This window comes from Fukomys damarensis, unplaced genomic scaffold (genome assembly GCF_012274545.1).
Source record: "Fukomys damarensis isolate Sample0158 unplaced genomic scaffold, DMR_v1.0_HiC HiC_scaffold_17, whole genome shotgun sequence".
NCBI classification, from domain to species: Eukaryota; Metazoa; Chordata; class Mammalia; order Rodentia; family Bathyergidae; genus Fukomys; species Fukomys damarensis.
In genome coordinates this window covers 14,559,965-14,575,206 of record NW_022900929.1, presented here as the reverse complement: position 1 = coordinate 14,575,206, position 15,242 = coordinate 14,559,965, and positions in this window count along the sequence as shown.

Sequence of the window (15,242 nt, the reverse complement as noted above, 5' to 3'; positions counted from 1 at the left end):
AATCATGACTTCCATTTTGCTCATCACCTCTCTGGTTAACTGGGAAATTATTTCTGATTTGAATTTTTCTAGAGCCTGATTGATCTGTTTTGTTACCTCCTGTGCTATGGGTCCAGGGAGTCCTGTTGGTTCACTATCAGACTTTTCATCCTCATTTGTCCTACTATTTGCCATTGGTGAACTGGATATCTGTTTTTGTGTCTTGCTTAGGTGTTTTCTCATTTTTATTTTTTATTGTTGGGTTGTCCTCTAATTTCTGGGTATTACTTAAATCTTCCTAACATAGTTGCGTTTTAGCTTTTGAGTTTCTAATGACTCATAGACATCCTCATTTTCATATTATCAGAGAAAACAACTCTTTAAATCAATCACAACCCTTTATCCCAATTGATACATTCAGCAGCCCAATAGGATCAGGCACAGCTTGCCAACTGACCACTTGTGGTAGTCATGGATGTATCACCTTTAACTCATGTGAATTAAATTAATTTCAAGAAGCAGCCCATAGTATGTTTGCAGTGAATATGCTTTTCAATATAGCATCTTTACCATTTAGGATGAGGGGTTAGACTTAGAATGAAAGGATTAGATAAGTGAAAGAATTAGAGCAGGTTTGAAGTGAATCCAGAGGTTGTAGAATTACCTTACTATCTTTACAAAGCTATTAACTTCAGGGGGGATAGAGAGAGTGCAGGAATAAGGACAGGAATATATCCCCTCAACAATAACAGGCGCTTGCCTTCCCTTGAAGGTACAGAGCCATGAGTGAGGTAAAATGAGTGGAGAAAAGAACATAAAGAGAAACTCCTCCTAAAAACAAAAAATAATAAAGGAAGAAGTCTGAGTTATTCAGGAGCCAGAATAAAAAGGGAGATGAGGGACAATATGGTGGAGCAAGAGACTGAGTTGGAGAGAGAGGACAGAAAAAGAAAGAAATTTTAGGGTGGAATGAGGAAAAAAGAAAAAAGAGACAGAGAAAAAAAAGTATTTGAAGGTCCTCTTTCAGGCTGTCTCTGATCTCATATTATACCACATGCACAGCCATATGCAGAACCAAATCCCCTGGTCTCAGCTAGCCAATGGCTGTTCCCCACGACTGCGACTGAACACAATCCACAAGGCCTAACTTTAGTTTCCTTACCCTCAGGGTTGAACTCCACTCAGTTCTATTACAGGTTTCCCCTGCCCTTTCTTTAAAGATGTTCAAAGTTGGGAGCTCAGAAAACTACCCTTCATGAGAACCTATGCCTCTGAAGAGTTGGTCTAAGGACTGGCCCAATCAGGAGCTTTGAGAACTTGGGGGGTGGTGGGGGTGTTTCAAGGGTGCCCGCGAGGGCTACCTTCCTTCCTGGGTCTGTTGTCGCGCAGGCTGGGAGGTCACGTGCAGGCCGGGAGGTCGTGTGCCCGCCGCAGGGTGATTGCAGCTAGTGTGATATAATTCTTATAGGGAAAGATGATTGAATTTTTCCATCTTATTCACCAGTTTTTAAAGTATTGACTTTATTATTTATCATCACCCAAGGAATTCAGGTTATTTTAATATTATTATAAATTCATAGATTTAAACATATTCTATGTTTTAACCGACTGCAATTTTCATGTATCTCCTCTTTATCTTTTGCTTTTGTTAAGGAATGATCAGTGTGTTTGCTTGCTGTTGATCTTTCTGGCTTGTTTTCATTTCTGATATATTTTTCTCTTTTCCTGTCTTTAAAACTCTAAGTATGTATAGTGCTGATTTATGTTGTTTTTTTCATATTTAGGTGCTGAGAGCATGAAAATGAATCAGCATTTGTCCTTGTCTTTGATAAACCACAGTCTGGCACTTGAGATAATTGCAACAGATTGTGATACATGTATTATGAAAAAATGTATAAATAGCACAAAAGAAAAGGGGATGAGTAACTAATAATTTTAAGTTTTTGACTCTTACGTTTGGGTTATTAAAAATAGTATTTAACATTTCATATAAAATTATATCAAGATTAAAATATTTTTCTTAAATCTGCACATTCTATCTCAGTATAAATGATGGCACGAGCACCAAGCCTCAGAAAATGCCACATTGCTCATTATTGGTTTTTATTCTCCATGAAATGAACTCTGAAATAGAGGATAGCTTAAAGATTTTTATTAAATAGTGTTGTTGAATCCAATATGTAAAATGTAGAAGGCAACAGTAGGATTGGGCAGAGGAAAAGCTGAGCTGCCTTGTAGGTCCACCAGCTTCAGCCCACCCAATGGGGAACTCCAAATATAAATGATCTGTCAGAGTTGTTCCATGTTGTGCCAGAATGGCTGGTCCTAGACATCTTTGCCTTGATGGATCATTGGGATGTTGACTGTCTCAAGAAGGCTGTGACCTTGGGTGAGACAGCTTTCTGTGGTTGATTCAGTTTTTGGAGGGAATATTAGCCGAACACTGTCCTAGCACTGCCAGAAATGGGGACAGTAAGTCCTCTTTTGAAGGGGTATGAGTGCCACATATACATGTCTACCACCTATTATGATGAGGGATTTACCAAAGGGACTATCACAACTTGGTTTTGTGTTTCTTACATCTCTCACCTACACCACAGGCATAACACAATAAGATGAGAGATTATGATTGTAATTATTGAAAGAAATATTAGACTTGTGGTTACTCTCCAATACCTTTAACTTCTTTTTTTCCACCGTAATTTTATTGGTACATTTTAGGTATACATATGATCACATTGGGAATTTGCACCTGTACACGGCATATCTTAGTTCCTGTTTTTTCCCATTCCCCTTCCCTCCCTCCACCTCTCCTACCTTAATGGGACACCTTTACCTTCTTAAATCAAGGCAGAGAGGCTGCAACAGGATCAGGTAAAGAGCTCCACATGTGTCCACAATAGTTTAAGGGATACTGTGGATTGTTGCTAAAATTCTCTTGAAAAATCAGTATGGTGAGAAATGGGCCACCATGTCAGGTTAATGGAAAACTGAAAGATCAGTGACTTCTTTGGGCAGTGGACACTCGAAGTGTTTGAAAGGACTCAGACAGAGAAAGCATTTTCCAATTGTGGGAAACCTATAATCGAGATCAGTGTGGGATTTTCTTGTTATTTTCATGAAGAGCATGTGAAGAAAAGAGATTTAATGTAAAGGTACAAGATCCCAATGATAAATGTAACTGTACTGTATGTTTAAAAAGTACTAATAAACTTAATGAAAAAAAGATTTAAACATAAAAATTTTCCCATTGGGCTCAGTACCTAAGAGCTAAGGAAGGAGTTATAAGTGAACAGTTAGGGACAATGTACCACATATATCATAGATATAGTAGAGTGGAGATTTCCAGAGACAGAAGAGATTGGATCCCCCAAGCTATGCAAAGTCCCCATAAAAGATCCTGGTATAGTCACCTGTAAGAGTCAGAGAGCATGTCATGAATTCACAACTGTAAATATTTTAGGCTTATCTTTTTCTCCACTTCAAAGCTGGAGGGGTCATAAATTCATTTAGAAGAAGAATATGTAAAAAAGTACAACAGAAATGAATGAGTATTTTAATAATACTGCCTTTAGTAACTACAGGAATTCATCCCCAATAGTTCTAAGTTAAAGGAGGAATGAAGATTAACCTCCAGATAAAAGTTACTCCTATAAAACTACCTTTTAGTTCTGATATGATTTTACTATGATTGGAAACTACTTAAAGATTCATGGAACTTTTGTCAAAATTCATCCAAGGGAAAAATTACAAGCCCCAAATTTTAAAGTATCGAGGTAAATATTGAAAGTGCTTTATTATTGTATATCACACTATATGCAGCATGATTGAAAAATATGGTGAATTTTTACATTTAAAAACACTTATTACAATAAAAGACACATTGGCACGATCCTCCCAAATACTCCCCTTTTCTTTGAACACACTTATACCATTGTTCTTGGCATTCTCTGCAGCATTTCTGAAGGTCCTTTTTTTGTGAGTGTCTTTAGTTTCATTGTCCTTGTAGCTTTGATGTCCTGAATTTCATGGTCACTTTGACTCTAGGGAAGAGCCAGAAAGCACATGGTGATCAGGTGAATGAGGCAGAGAAAGACGCACCATCATGTTTTCACCTGCCTGTATTCACAGGTTTATAAAAGCTAGGTGACTATAGGTTTTCCACGGAGAAATAGTCCTGGCGTATTCAATTATGGCATCCAGTGGTTGGATAGGATTGGGCCATTATAAATTATGTGATTTCAATATAGGTTGCACATTTGAGCAAGAAATTCACAGTACACACACACACACATACACACACCTGCTCTATCAAGTTCTTCAGAATAGCTGAATTACAAATGTCTTTCAATACATGTTATTTAGATGATGGCAGCAGCATTCACTGTATTTTTGGCCACACCTCATAAAGATACTCACAAAAAGATTTTCCAGAACTACTTCAAAAGTGGCAAGAATGACGGGAGAAGTGTGTTCGAAGTGAGAGGAAAGATTTTGAGGAGAATGAAGGACAAGGCATCTTTTATTGTAATAAATTTAAAAAAATTTAAATACTGTGTATTTTGATCACACCTTGAATTTTCTTAGGTAAATTCGTAGACTTTTCAGACTACTGATATTTCTAAGCAGTTGTTTCTAGTTTATTCAACTGGACTTAACTCAAGGACTCTTTGAGTCCGCTAAGAAAAATTATGTGCTGTTTACTACTCTTACAGGGAATAGACTTTCAGATTTCTAAGGAGAAATCTGATTTTCTGGATGTAAGCTCATGTTCGGAGCAGAATAACTCCAGACCAGAACGTTCCTCAGTGTGAAAGAAATGAAGAAGGATGTTAGAGAAAGATAGTTGTTAGTCTGAATTGGATCAGACTGAGGACTGCAAATGCCACTAAGAATCTGGACCTATAAGTTATCACAGGTATAGTACATATCTTTTCAGAAAGCATTTATAATCTGGTAATATCCATAACTGAGATCTATAGACACTGTTCCCATATTTTAGAGTTCAAGCTAATTTATGACCCTGCATGAAGTCAGTGCCTATCATAGACTCACTGTTTTTTTTTATTCCTATTGAATATTTCTTGGATGTGGGTAATTGTATGGTCTTCAACACAAATGGAATTGTACTCTGAGTCATGTTTAAATTGCATTTTTTTTCTTTCTTTTTTTTTTACTTTTGAGGTGTTGGCGATTTGAGCCCAGAATTCTAACTCTGACCTGGCACCTCACAGCTAAAATTTAATTTTTATCCAAGTGTGCATATAAATAGTTTTAAAATTCAAATAATATGGCAAGGATAGTTATAAAAATCCAGTAGTTCTCGCTTCATCTCTCTCATCCTTCCCAATGCCCAAGTACCTCTTTCTGCCTAAGAAACCAATTTCAGTTCCTTTAAATATTTCCTTTTGTAATTATTTCCATATCTGTAAAAAATACTTAAGTTGACATTTCCTAATTTTTTTCTCAATATTGTACTTCCCGCTACAAAAGATGGAGATTTACCTTTCATACAAATCCTGCACCTTACCTCCAATTTCACATTTTCCTCCTAGCTTTCTCATGTAGTGTACATAATAACTTTTACTATATAAATATTTACTTTCATATGACCATGTAGGTATTATTTGCAGCCACAGCTATAAAATGTTAAGTAAAATAGAAACTGTTGGACAGCTTTTGAGTACAAAGAAGTTTAATACAAGAAAATAAATCTGTAAAAATTAATTGAAATGCAAATATTGCCAGACATTTGCCAATAATTTAAGCTGCCTGCAACCTAGATGTTGATTCTTAAGAGAACATTTCAAATTTCCAGAAGTTGCTGCTGCTAAAAACAATCATAGATCTATATGGACCAGTAAGAGTTTTATAGCATAAGAGTTGGAAATTGTCAAATAGGAGATTTAGACAAATCCACAGTGATAGAGATTCTAGAACTCCACTCTTAACAACCGAAAGAAAAACTAAGCAAAAATTCAGCAAGGACAGAAAATCCGAATAATATCATCAACCATTCTGATGTAATTGATATTTATAAAACACTGAGCTGACAATTGCAAAGTACAGCATCTTATAGGCATACTGACCAAGGAAGAAACAGACCAGACAAAGGTTACTATTATCAGGAATGAAAGAGGGGGCATCAATACAGAACTCATTAAAAAGATAATAAGGGAATATTAATACTTTATGCCAGTAGATTTGACAATCTATATGAAAGAGTACATTCTTTAAAAAAAATATGAATACTAAGATAGAAATAAGAACACAAATTATCAAAACAGAAACACAAAATTAACTCTATATCAATGAAACAATTGGAATTTATAATTTACAACTTTCCCTTACAAAACACTCCAGTCCTAAATAGCTCCTACTGAATATTTCAAGAATGAAACAAAGCTACTCTCATAAAATTCTTTCAAGAATGCAGGTAAAGGTAAAACTTTTCAATTTATTTTATGAGGCCACAATTTCACCGTTACCCAAACCAGACAAAAACATGGCAAAAGAGAGAACTACAGATCAGTGTCTATCATGAATATAGGCATAAAACTTCTTAAAAAAATCAGCAAATTGAGCCTAACACTATCAATGAAGGATAAGACATCACTCCGGGGGAAGGTACTTCATCCTAAGAAAAGAAAATTGTTTTCATGTTTGTAATAAATGAAGCTCACCATACTAATAGAATAAAGGAGAAAGAAACACATGATCACTTCAAAAGCTTCAGAAAAGCATTTGACGCTATTCAACACTAATTTATAAAAGTCTCCAAGGAAGATGGATTTTAGAAGGAAAATTTCTCAATCCGATTAAGGCTGTCTTCAAACTAGCAACTGTCAGCATAAAACTCAGTGATAAAGTTCAGTGATTTCTACCTAATATCAGAAATAAAGCATTTCTGCTTCAGTACCTATACCTATCATTTTATTAGAGATCCTAGTTGATGCAATGAAGCAAGAAAAAAAGGCTTGATGACTGGGAAAAAAGGAATAAGGTGGTGTTATCATTTGCAGATAACTGGATCTTAGCAAATGAAAAAAAAAATCCTAGTGGAACCAATGAATTTTACAGAGTTATAGGATGTATAAAATCAATGTACAAAACCACCAACATTTACATGTACTAACAATAAACATGAAATGAGATGAATCATACCATTTACAACAGCATCAAATTAGTTCAAAGAGACTCAATAAATTCAAAACTTATCCAGAGTAATTAATGGATGGATTTATGTACTATCAGGTTGAAGACTTAATATTATTAAGATACCAGTTGTACCCAAAGCAATCTGCAGATTTAATGAAATTTCAGTTAAGTCATGAGCAAGACTTTTTAAATGAAGAATGTAATTTTTAGATTTATAGATAAATAAAATATTTGGTAATCCTATATAGTTTTTAAAATTAGAAATGAGATTGGAGAATTACAATATTTCATTTCAAGAACTCCCCTTAAACTGTAGTAATTTAAATGGTGTGGAATGGTACAAAGTAGACATAATGATCCATGGAACAGGATAGAGAAATGGACCCACATTTATCTGCTTAACTAATTTTTCACAAAGGTACTAAGAATATTTTCATGGGGAAAATATATTGTTTCCAGCAAATACTGTTGGGAAAAGTTGAATTTCTGTGAATAAAATAACCTAGGCCCTTATGCTATTAACAAAAATTAACTCATAAGGGATCATAGACTTAAATGTAAGCACTAAGGCTCTTAAATTTTTGGAAAATTAAATAGCTGGGATTTGGGATTGGGAGAGTTGAGGTGATAGTTCTATCAGGTATATTTTAGAAATGTGGCTAAATGTTACGGTTGTAAAATTGTACATGTTTGTGAATGTGATATACTGTAAAGTTTGTTAATTTTAATTTGTATGAATATTTCATGATTAAAATTTGGTAATACATTATAATGAATAATAGTAATGAATTAATTAACAGTATGAAGATTATGTACAAAATAATAAGCAGAACAATTCATAATGGCTAAATCTTAGAAGCAGCCCATCAACAGATGAATGAATAAAGAAAATGTGGTATTTACAAGAATGGAGTATTACTGTGCCATACGGAAGGATAAATGAGTAGGAAAATGAATGCACCTTGAGACCATAATTTTAAGTGAAATAACCAAACACACAAGTACAAATATCACTTCCTTTCTTCTATACAAAAGCCCATACGCCTCAAATAAAGAATGAAATAAAAGACAATAAGAAGTAGGGATATAGGTCTTTCTCATACGGGAAGGGGATTAAGAGATGAAAGGAAGGGAGAGAAGAAGGCATTAAAAAAAAGAACTAAGATGAGATGTGCCACATACATTAATCAGCTCTTCATAAGAAATATAATCATTAAGTGCCAGGGATTTAGCTCAGGGGCACCACACCTGCCCTGCAAGCACAGGCCCTGTATTCAATCTCCAGTACTGGGAAAAAAAAAAGAAAGAAAAAGAAAAACAATCATTATGTATGGAAGCATATGCTAATATAAAATTAAAAACTGAATAAGTAACACATGTGTAAATACTGAATAGTTTCTCTGGTGTGAAAAACTATAGTAGTACATAAGATCCTAATGATATAATTGACAATGTGAAATAGGAAGAAAAGGGCTAAAGGTGTAGGGAAAGTAGGAAAGGTAAGGGAAAGGTAATAAGGGAAAAGAAAAAAATATGTGAAAATGAAAAAAAGGAAATAAAGTGTTTGTAAATGGGGAGGGTAGGAGGGGATGAAGGGAGGGCAGGGACAAGAGAAAAAAATGAGAACCAAGACCTGTCATGTAAAGGTACAAGATCCCAATGATGAATGTAACTGTACTGTATATCTAAATTTTACCAATAAACTCAACGAGAGAAAAAAAAATTTAAAAACTGAGAAAAACAGTTTTGCAGTTAGACCTGCAGGCAGATAGACTTGACTATGAAAAACTTAAAATTCATATATGATAAAAGCTCCTGAAAACACAATAAAAAGACAAAATCTTAAATGATTTTCAGTACATAAAAGAGTCAAAATGTTGGAAAAGTTAAAATATAGAATTGCTTTAAATTCATAATAGATATAAAAGAAAATAAACAAAGTGCCTAATAAATTCACACAAAATGCTCATAAAATAAGAAATGATTATTTCACTAGTAATTAAATTCTGAGAAATTGAGACCACTTTTTATATATTTGATTGGCAAGGGTAAAATATAATGTTTGGCCACAGTGCCAGCAAAGGCTTAACCTCCCACACTGCTCTGAGAAGATGAGGTGGAAAACAGCTGATAAAAAAAGGGTGTTGTGGGGAAGCATTACTTCCAAATTAATTTCTGGAAGCAAGTGTTACTTTGATTCCCAAACCAGGGAAAGACCCAAGCAAAAAAAGAGAACTACAGGCCAATCTCCCTAATGAACGTAGATGAAAAAAAAAAAAAATCCTCAGTAAGATCCTGGCAGGCAGAATACAGAGGGTCATCAGAGATCATAAACCCTGACCAAATCAGATTTACTCCAGGGATGCAAGGATGGTTCAACATACATAAATCAATAAATGTAATATACACTATTAAAAGAGCCAAGGACAGAAACCATATGATCATTAGAATAGATGCAAAAAAAGCATGCGACAAAATTCAACACCCATTCATGATAAAAAGCCTACATAAAACTGGAATAGATGTTCTTTATTTCAACTTGATACAAGCTATCTATGAAAAACCAATAGCCAACATCATATTAAATGGCCCCAAAATGAAAACCTTCATGTTAAAATCAGGAACAAGACAAGGATTCCCACTTTTACCACTCCCATTCAATGTAGTTCTGAAAACATTAGCCACAGCAATTAGACAAGAGAAAGAAATTAAAGCAATAAAGATAGGAAAGGAAGAAGTTAAACTCATTATTTGCTGAAGATATGATACTCTACATGGAAGGCCCAAAAATCTCTGCCAAAAGGCTTCTAAACTTAACTGACACTTTCATCAGAGTAGCTGGACACAAGGTTAACACTCAAAAATCAATAGCTTTCTTGTACACAAATAACAGACTCACTGAGAGAGAAATTAGGGAAACAATTCCTTTCACAATAGCATCCAAAAAAATGAAGTATTTAGGAACCAATCTAATGAAAGAAGCAAAAGACCACTACACTGAAAACTACAGCACTCTGAAAAAAAGAGATCAAAGAAGATATAAGAAAATGGAAAGATATCCCCTGTCCCTGGGTAGGAAGAATCAACATTAGTGAATTTGGCCATACTACCAACACTGCTGTACAGATTCAATGCAGTCCCTATTGAAATTCCAACAGTATATTTCACAAAACTAGAGAAAATAATCCAAAAATTCATTTGGAACCAGAAGAGACCTAGAATAGCAAAAGCCATTCTAGGCAACAGAGATACGGCTGGAGGTATCAGAATACCCAACTTGAAACTATACTACAAAGCCACTGCGATAAAAACAGCATGGCACTGGCAAAGAAAAAGACCTGTGGATTAGTGGAATAGATTAGAAGATACAGAAACAACTTCAGATTTACTCAGCTACCTCATCTTTGACAAAGGAGCCAACCATCCTCAGTGAAAAAGAGGGAAGACAATCTTTTAAATGAATGGTGCTGGAAAAACTGGATTTCAACCAGTCAAAGATTAAAACTAGATGCTTATCTTTCAACATGCATTAAACTAAAGTCCAAGTGGATTAAAGTTTTAAATATTAAAAAAGAAACACCAAACTTGCTGGAAGATAAGTTAGACAGAACTCTCGAAGACATTGGCATAGGAAAAGACTTTATGAACAAATCCTCAGTGGCATGGGAACTAGCAGAACGAATCAACAAGTGGGATCTCATCTTATTAAAAAGGTTCTGTACTGCAAAAGAAACCATCAACAGAACTAAAAGACAACCTACAATGTGGGAAAAAATTTTACCAGCTGCTCCTCTGACAAAGGGCCCTTATCTAGAATATATAAAGAACTCAAAACAATCAGCACCCCTAAATATAAAACCCGATTCAAAAATGGGCATCTGAAATGAACAGACATTTCTCAGACAAAGAAGTGAAAGCAGCAAATAAACATATTAAAAAATGTTCAACATCACTGGTCTTTCAAGAGATGCAGTTGGAAACAACACTGAGATTCTACCTCACCCCAGAAAGAATGGCTGCTGTGAAGAAATCAACCAATAAAAATGCTGGTGGGGTTGTTGGGAGAGAGGAACCCTTCTTCATTGTTGGTGTGCGTGCAGACTGGTGCAACCACTGTGGAAATCAATTTGGAGATACCTCAGGCAACTAGGATTAGAGGTTCCACTTGACCCAGCTATTCCCCTGCTGGGTATCTTCCCAAAAGAATTAAAATAATCCTACCACAGTGATATATGCACACCCATGTTTATAGCAGCACAGTCTGTAATAGCTAAAACTTGGAAACAGCCCAATTGCCTATCACTTGGAGACTGCATAAAGAAGACTTAGTTTTTCTATAAAATAGAGGACTACTTAGCCATAAAGAATGAGAAACTAGAGTCATGCATATTGAGGCCATACTCTTAGGTGAAATAAATAAGACACACATGTGTAAATACTGAATAGTTTCTCTGGGGTGAAAAACTAAAAGTGCAAATAAGATCTAAATTGTATAACTGACAATGTGAAATAGGAAGAAAATGGCTAAAGGTGTAGGGGAAGTGGGAATGGTAAGGGAAAAAATAAGGGAAAAGAAAAAAATATGAGAAAAAGGAAAGATGGAAACAAAGTCTTTGTGAATGGGGGGGGAGCAGGTGAAGAGAGGGCAGGGGTATGGGGAAAAATGAGAATCAAGATCTGTCATGTAAAGGTACAAGATCCCAATGATGAATTTATCTGTGCTGTATACTTAAAAAGTAGCAATAAACTCAATGAAAAATAAGGGTGTTATGTTTAAATTTAAAAAGTTATTACAGTTAAAGGCACAGTGCCATGAATCTGCCCTAAAATACTTCCCTCAGCTTCCAATACACTTATCCCACCATTTTTGTTACTGTTGAAGCAATTCTGGAAGTTCTCTTTCCTGAGTATTTTTACCAGATGTTATCAGAAATATAATGAATGCTGCTGCCCAGTGAAATCCAACAAAATTCAGGCTTGTACACATGATGGTGTGTCCTCATCCATCTTATCCACCGGATTGTCATGAGACTTCTGGCTTGTCTTCAAAGTCAAAAGAGTCCTGAAAGGTAAATGTTTTGAGCAGATTCAGGATATCAAGATAGCAAAGACTGTGCAACTAAAGACACTCATGAAAGAGATTCCTAGAACTGCTGCAGGAAATGGCAAGAACAATGGCATAAGTGTGTTCAAAGACAGGGTGAGCATTTTGGGCTTGATGGCAATGTATCTTTTACTGTAATAAAATTTTAAAGAAATTAAAACATTTAGTTTATTTTTTTGACTATGCTTTATACAACCTCTTTCTTAGGGAATTTAGCAATCTATAAAAAGATCATCAAAACTATGACACAATTTGGCCCATAAATTTCACTTACAGGAGACCGCATATCTTTGAGAGAACTCACTCCCTGGACCTAGAATTTTTTGTTTCAAATTTTGGCCCCAACTTCATAACTGTATCTTGGGAAAGGCTACTTTACCTGTTGGGGCCTCAGGTTCTCTAACCTGCATAATTAGGTCAAATAACCCCTAGGGTTTTTTGATACTGGTACAGTAAATATATACAATAATGACTTAGACACTCTCATGCAGTCAGTACTCTCTAGATATTTGTTTGTCTCTCATCTTCTTTGTTTGTTTGTTTGTTCTGTAATACCAGCCCCTTCACAATGAGCTATATCACCAGGCTTTTTATCTTTTGCATTTTGAGACAGGGTCTTGCTACATCACTAAGGTGCCCAGGCCGGGCTTTAACTTGCAATCCCAATCCCCGTATCTCACACTCCGAAAGTGCTGCGATTACAAGTATGTGCCACCAGGCTTGGCTTCGCTTGTCATTTTATTAGAATAAAAAAAATCAGTCTGCTTTTCCCTGACTTCTAACCTTGATTGTGAAGGGAAGTTGCTTCCCAAGGTCAGCCTTAGCAATATTTTCTTGGACCTCTGCTTGACTCAGTAGCAGAACTCATAGACTCTGTGTCTGAGTTACAGATTCTGCCCTCTGGGGACCTTCATCCGCCCCGTGTTAGTGTCATTAAATTACCTGGAGTGGTCTGACTCACCCATCTCCTGCATCTCTTTCCATCTTTCCAGTTGTTGTTAACTCTGGATTGAAGCTTGGTTTCATCCTGGGCTCCCTGTGTCACTTCACAGTTTAGAAGCACTACAGGAGACGTACGTTAGCTGCAATCACTGTATTCCTTGTTCACACAAGCTGAAATAAGGGAGAAAGGTAGAAGATTAGAAGGGGTCTAATGAATTAGGGGTATGTGAATTAGACATTCCCTCTTGGAAGAGTTAGAATCACTAATTCCCAACATGTAAATTGTGTCCCCTTTTTCATCTTAGATGGTGACTTGTTTAACTTCTTGTCACTCATCAGCATGTATTTCTGGAGCACATACTCTCTGGCAGGCCCTAAGACAGGCACAGTGGATGCAAGTTTGAGGAAGAGAAGACCTTGGCCCTAAAGCACTTGAACACTTAGATCATCATGTAAACAAAAATAATTACAGGGCACTGGGGGTAAAGACAAGCAGAGAGTTGTGTGCCTGTTTCCAGGGTGGCGTGAGAAGGGAGAGGCTAACTTTGCCTGAGTTCAGTGGTGAGCTTACAAAGGTCTTGGCTTTGATCATGTTCCATGTGGTGGTTGGGGGGACTTTCCCAGTTATGGGACTGACATATCCGAAAGCACAGATTTGTGCCAGGAGTCTGGTGGTTTGCTTTGTATCAGTGATGCCTGGTGTGTTCAGAGCAGGAGGCATAGGTACAGGAGATATTTATGAAGCCAGAGCATCAGCAAGAGGCCACATCTTGCCAAAGATTAGATATAATTTTCCAAGATAATGAGGGCTTTAAAGGAGGGGAGTAACCAGATCAGATTTGCATTTTATTTAGACAATTTGTGGTATGATGTAGAAGATGGATTGCAGATGAAGAGATGAAATCGGAACCTTCCCCAGTAGCCTAAGTATGAGAAAAAGAGGAGTTGGGGAAAGGAGACATGGAGAGCCTCATGTGTCAGGACCTGGCGATAAATCACACATTGTAACTGAAAGTGAGTGAGCCTTCAAAAGGGATGTGTGCTGGGTTTCTAACTCAGGTCACCAGGCAGACAGCAGACTCTCAGACAAAACAGTTTATAGATGAAAACATTTGGTTCCTTGGGTGCTAAAGATACTTGGAAATGTTGAACGTGAGATACCTGTGGGATTTCCAGGGACAAGTCTCTAGAATATCAATAAAATACAGGTCAGTTGCACAAGAACAGAAATACGAGCCACACATCTCTATCTGAGGGTCTTCATCCTATATGTAGTATTTAAAATCATTGGATCAGATGTATTTGCCCAGGGTGAACACTGAGAGGTGTTAAGTGCATAGAAGGGGAACTGTGCAGATGTTTGCATGGAGAGCGATGCAGCAAACTGTACGATCTCCGAGGCATTGATTATCACAGAGGGCAACCCCTGAAGTGGCAGAGTATACCAACTGTGTGGCTGCCTTTGCAAATCAGGGCAAAGACCAGGGTATTTGCATAAGACTAAGAATGAATAGTACTAGAGCCAGGAGCAGAATTGGAAAAGCGTGTGACACAGAAGCCACGGTCGCAGAATACTTCCCAGGGGCGGGAGAAGGTGATAAACTGTGCCTAGGAAAGCTCAGATCTTGAGGCATTGCTGGACAGGAGCTCTTTGGGGGAATCTTAGGGACGAGGTTTCCATGTACTGGCAGGAACAGAGCTGAGGGCCAAACTTATCCGAGGGGTGACCATTGGAACTTGTGGAGCAAAGCAGTGAGAGAAGAAAAAAAGGAGAAGTTGCCAAGGGGGATGCAGGAAGTGCAAAGGCCAAGGAGTGGGTCCCTGCTTAGATCTTTCAGGCACTGACAACCATCCTAGTCTAAGGCAGGGGTTACCATAGATAGTGCGGCATGCTGTGATGGGGAGTGGTCCCGCTACCAAGAGAATTAGAAGCTGCTGTGTGGTTTAGATCTAGAATATCCCCCCCACAGTGTGTTCAGAGGTGGGACTCTTCGAAGGTGACTGGACCATGGGAGTGATAAACTAATTCATGAATTAACCCACTCACGAATCCATAGCT